Below are 5,895 nucleotides of genomic sequence, written 5' to 3' on the forward strand. Positions count from 1 at the left end.
ATTCAACTATTCAATTATATATAGTCTTTGTTAGAATCTTGATAAAGCAGTTTTAGGAGGGAGGGCATGTCATTTTTCATCCAACACAACAGTTTATTGCCATCTGAGAATGGCCAATCGAAACTACACCTGATCTATATCAAAACTAGTTTCACACATAGGCCTATAATAATAGATGAAGCCTGACCAATCAATGCTGTCTAGCTGGCTAAGTTCTTCTCCGTTAGACCTGCATTTACAATGCATCCAATTTCAGTTTGGGTAGTTGTTGGTTTAGGTTTCTGTAACTTTGTTGCAAGTACGGTCTGCATGCATAGGCGCATATTGCGTCATGATTGCAAAATGTCCCAATAACTTTTCCAACTCTCCGTTATCTGGTTTTAATGTCGATTTTTAGAATGCCCTTCTAGACAATCAGAAATGAGTATTCAATAATGCTGTGGTATAACGCATTTATAATTAGTACATCATTTATTCATAATTTATTCATCAATATGCCATTCACATGTTTAATATGGGTCCTTATCAACCATTTACTAATCATTAGTTAAGTATTTTGCATGGCCTCATCTAAAGTGTGGGCTATTTATACTTAATAAATGTTTTGAGTGACCAGTGCAATTTCTCACAAAAGGATGGACATGCCATCGGTAGACATTCCAGCAGTACCTGCGCTCAAAATAGCCTAGAACATATCAATGGTTGAAGAATAAGCAGACCACACACAGGATGCAACAAAACAAATATTTAAACTGCCGCAAGGACTTGACGAAGAGTTGTAAAAGTGAATGTTTTACTGATGTTTGTCAAGCTCGCGAATGCAAACTAATCATAAACAGATGTAGCCTACACACAACAGCTAGCCGGACCTCCCAGTTTCCCCTCTGGTAGATTTGTTTTCCTTAATTACTACTGATATGTAATTGATGTAGAAATGTTACATGTCTGATTTGCAGGTAGAAATGTTACATGTCTGATTTGCAGGTAGAAATGTTACATGTCTGATTTGCAAGTAGAAATGTTACATGTCTGATTTGCAAGTAGAAATGTTACATGTCTGATTTGCAAGTAGAAATGTTACATGTCTGATTTGCAAGTAGAAATGTTACATGTCTGATTTGCAAGTAGAAATGTTACATGTCTGATTTGCAAGTAGAAATGTTACATGTCTGATTTGCAGGTAGAAATGTTACATGTCTGATTTGCAGGTAGAAATGTTACATGTCTGATTTGCAGGTAGAAATGTTACATGTCTGATTTGCAGGTAGAAATGTTACATGTCTGATTTGCAGGTAGAAATGTTACATGTCTGATTTGCAAGTAGAAATGTTACATGTCTGATTTGCAAGTAGAAATGTTACATGTCTGATTTGCAAGTAGAAATGTTACATGTCTGATTTGCAGGTAGAAATGTTACATGTCTGATTTGCAAGTAGAAATGTTACATGTCTGATTTGCAAGTAGAAATGTTACATGTCTGATTTGCAAGTAGAAATGTTACATGTCTGATTTGCAGGTAGAAATGTTACATGTCTGATTTGCAGGTAGAAATGTTACATGTCTGATTTGCAGGTAGAAATGTTACATGTCTGATTTGCAGGTAGAAATGTTACATGTCTGATTTGCAAGTAGAAATGTTACATGTCTGATTTGCAAGTAGAAATGTTACATGTCTGATTTGCAAGTAGAAATGTTACATGTCTGATTTGCAGGTAGAAATGTTACATGTCTGATTTGCAGGTAGAAATGTTACATGTCTGATTTGCAGGTAGAAATGTTACATGTCTGATTTGCAGGTAGAAATGTTACATGTCTGATTTGCAAGTAGAAATGTTACATGTATAACCTTTAAACGCTTCGAGTGCTTCAACCTTTCAACCGCAGACTATTTTCACTCATGACTGTGTGGCACCACCTTTACTGGGCCTTTTGACAGTTGCAACGTAATAGGATTGTTCAGCGAAATTAGGACCTCAGATACCCTAAGCAGTCTATGGACTGATCTTAATCTCTCCTGGACAGATTCTGCACCTCAACCTGAAGAATCAGTTGTGACGGGATGGAATGCACAGGATAACGAGCAGCAGTCGGGGTTTAACAAGTGACATCAATAAGGGATCATAGCTTTCATCTGGATTCACCTGGTCAGTCTATTAATGTTTAGTACACTGACCATTTTATTCCAAAACAGTCACATCGTTGTGATGTGAAACTTCAGACACTTTTTGCTGATCAAAATAATGTTTTAGTTTGAAAATGCTCACATAAGCGCTTCTTGGTAGTGACTTTTCTACCAAAACCAAAGTGTGGATTGTAGTCACTCCTTAGAGTGACTACAATGACCCCCCCCCCCCAAAAAAATGATCTGCATAATTAATACACCCCTGGGCTCCATATCCAGCTCTCTGAAAGCCTCTTGCTTGGTGTCACACATTTTGTGGTTCATGTTTGTCTCTTAAGTATGAAAAATTCAATTGCACTGATATACAATATCAAATCAAACTTTATTTGTCACGTGCCGAATACAAGTGTAGACCTTACTGTGAAATGCTTACTTACAAGCCTTTAACCAACAGCGCAGTTCAAGAAGTGTTCAGAAGATATTTACCAAGTAAACTAAAGTAAAAAGTAACACAATAAAATAACAATAACGAGGCATGGACTCACAAGTTGTCGAAAGCGGTCTACAGGAATGCTGGCCCATGTTGACTCCAATGCTTCCCACGTTTGGGTCAAGTTGGCTAGATGTCCTTTGGGTGGTGGACCATTCTTGATACTAACACGGGAAACTGTTGAGTATGAAAAACCCAGCAGCATAGCAGTTCTTGACACACTCAAACCGGTGTGCCTGACACCTAATACCATACCCCGTTCAAGGGCACTTAAATCTTTTGTCTTGCCCATTCACCCTCTGAATGGCACACATACACAATCCATGTCTCAATTGTCTCAAGGCTTAAAAATCCTTCTTTAATCTGCCTCCTCCCCTTCATCAACACTGATTGAAATGGATATATCAAGTGACATCAATAAGGGATCATAGCTTTCACCTGGTCAGTCATGGAAAGAGCAGGTGTTCCTAATGTTTTGTACACTCAGTGTATATCAAACAGTATTTTGGTGAATGGTCTGTATAGTCATCGTTTCTTTATAACTTTTACAGAAACATATCATTAGCCTAAGACTAACACGAGATAATCAGCAAAAAGTTAGGAGAAGAATCCTGAGTGCAGGTGTAAATTCAACACTCATGTAGGGTCGGCAGGTCGCCTAGTAGTTAGAGCGTTGGGCCAGTAACTGATAGGTTGCTAGATCGAATCCCCGAGCTGACAAGGTACAAATCTGTCGTTCTGCCCCTGAACAAATGCAGTTCCTAGGCCGTCATTGTAATTAAGCGTTTGTTCTTAACTGACTTGCCTAGTTAAATAAAGGTTAAGTAATGTCATACATGTATACCCATTTAATCATGTGTTACCCATAAAGAATATATTCTACAGGTACATATATCACATTGTGAATATGGCCTTGTACCATTTTAAGAAGTAAAAAATAATCTGTACATTTTGTTTTGATAAGAGTTTTGATCAGAGTTGCACTAATGTGTCATACTCTCTTGATGTCTATGAGGAACGAACTTAGATCTCAAAAAGGATGTTATCACGTGAGCATACTCAGCCTTGTCTTTGGATAATAAAATGTCTTCTTCTGAAATTAAATTGTCTGAGGTCTCATTTTTGTTTCTGACGCATACAGGTCCAGCTGTGCAACGGTGATTTAGCCAGTACTGTCACTGATGGACATGATGCATACTTTTAAATGAAGAACTTGTACTCAATTTAATAATAGATGCTGTAAGTGAATAGGCTTTAGCCCATAACAGCTTTCATGTACCTTAGCGCTAGTTCCAACATGCAGAGAAAAGGGGAGAGGGAGGAGATAATTGATATCACCTGACTAAAGGTGAAAGTGTATGGGCTCTATTCAACTACATTGCGGAAGTTCAGCTTACGGCGTCATTGAAAGGGAATGTTCCCGCTTTAGAGGAAACTGCATTCACGGTGACCTTTTCATTTCTATCACGGAATCTGTAACTCTTCAACACATAAGTAGTCAGCACCCAAGAAGATGTATTACAGTGTGCAAAATGCTGTTTAAATGTATTACAAGCAGTGTGATTTTCATGGACACTTCAGTATTGTAGAAATGTTATCTGAGTTGGAGTGAGTTAAGAGGGCATCTCTGTGAATGTCATTTCCCAAATAAGTGAGTTCCGAAAGTATTCGGCCAGTGACGTTTGTTTGTTTTGGCTCTGTACTCCAGCAATTTATATTTTAAATGATAATATATAATAATAATATAATATATGCCATTTAGCAGACGCTTTTATCCAAAGCGACTTACAGTCATGTGTGCATACATTCTACGTATGGGTGGTCCCGGGAATCGAACCCACTATCCTGGCGTTACAAGCGCCATGCTCTACCAACTGTGCTACAGAAGGACCACTATATAATGATAATGATACAATGACTATGAGGATAAAGTGCAGACTGTCAACTTTAATTTGAGTGTATTTCCATCCATTTTAGGGGAGCAAGAGAATTGGGACAAATTCACTTACTGTATGTGTATTAAAGTACTCAAAAGTTAAGTATTCGATCCGCTTATGGTTTGTTGAATCAATATCTGTACTCACAGAGACGGTGTGGGCGTAGAGGGGCTGCAACAGGATACGGTCACATGTGCTCCCTCTCCAGCCTCTATGTCGGCTGATTGTTATGATGCACACCTGTCACCAGCATTACGCGCCTTAATGACACTCACCTGGACTCCATCACCTTGGGATGCATAGAAATAGTGCACATAGAACAGATTCACCACTTCTTAGATTTGATTCAGATTCAGAGTGATTCATAGTCACGTGTACAGGGTTGCAGGTGTGATTTCAGGGTACAGTGAATATCTTTAAGCTTCGAGCACCGACATGCAGGACTAAGTGAAATAAAATAATTAAAATGGTAATAAAAACAAAACAATTTAAATATAAATAGCACTATGTACATAATAGCAACTGTGGCAATGATAAATAAATAAATGTCCATATGGGCGGAGGCAGAGTAAAGACTGTTGAGGGGGTGGGATGACCATAAGGGGAGCAGCAGCATGACCATTTGGGGGGAGGGGGGAGCAGATAGCTGACTAGTGGTGGTTATTCAGGATAGACACTATTGGTCAGTTTGTTGGTCAGGCAGTGTGCACCCAATGGTGCGTTTGGCTGCATGCATCACCCTCTGAAGAGCCTTGTGGTCCGCAGCGGTGGAGTTGCCGTACCAGGCTGTGATGCAGCCCAGGAGTATGCTCTCGATGGTACTCCTGTAGAACACTGTGAGGGGCCCTCGGTGACAAGGCAACATTTTTCAGCATCCTGAGGCTGAAGAGTCGCTCATCGTGCCTTCTTCACTGTGGTGTCTGTGTGGTTAGACTATTTCAGCTTCTCTGATATGTGTACACCAAGGAATTTGAAGTTATTGACCATCTCCACGGCGGCCCACGTTGATGAGGATGGGGGCATGTCCAGTCAGGTTCCTCCTGAAGTCCACAATCAGCTCCTTTGTTTGGCTAACTTTGAGGGAGAGGTTGTTTACCTGGCACCACACCGTCGGAGTGCCTACCTCCTCCCTGTAGGCCATCTTGTCATTGTTGGTGATCAGGCCTACTACTGTCGTGTCATCAGCAAACTTGATGATGGAAGCCACGCAGTCGTGGGTATACAGTGGGGAGAACAAGTATTTGATACACTGCCGATTTTGCAGGTTTTCCTACTTCTAAAGCATGTAGAGGTCTGTCATTTTTATCCTAAGTACACTTCAACTGTGAGAGACGGAATCTAAAACA

At 39.8% G+C, this 5,895-nt stretch overlaps 1 long non-coding RNA gene across 15 annotated transcripts in view; it reads left to right on the forward strand.

The window, feature by feature from the left end:
* LOC127913992 (uncharacterized) overlaps positions 1 to 3,716 on the forward strand; it is a 14,186-nt gene extending 10,470 nt beyond the window's left edge. For 3 of the 15 annotated variants that reach the window (XR_008087531.1, XR_008087528.1, XR_008087530.1), the window contains exons 2-3: positions 1,181 to 1,348; positions 1,517 to 3,716. This is a non-coding gene — a long non-coding RNA (uncharacterized LOC127913992). Of the gene's footprint in view, positions 1 to 578; positions 1,125 to 1,180; positions 1,349 to 1,516 lie in introns of those variants that run through there. The other 12 variants (XR_008087519.1, XR_008087546.1, XR_008087559.1 and 9 more) reach the window with 11 other exon arrangements.
* The last annotated feature ends 2,179 nt before the right edge of the window (positions 3,717 to 5,895 follow it).

This window comes from Oncorhynchus keta, chromosome 3, assembly GCF_023373465.1.
Source record: "Oncorhynchus keta strain PuntledgeMale-10-30-2019 chromosome 3, Oket_V2, whole genome shotgun sequence".
NCBI classification, from domain to species: domain Eukaryota; kingdom Metazoa; phylum Chordata; class Actinopteri; order Salmoniformes; family Salmonidae; genus Oncorhynchus; species Oncorhynchus keta.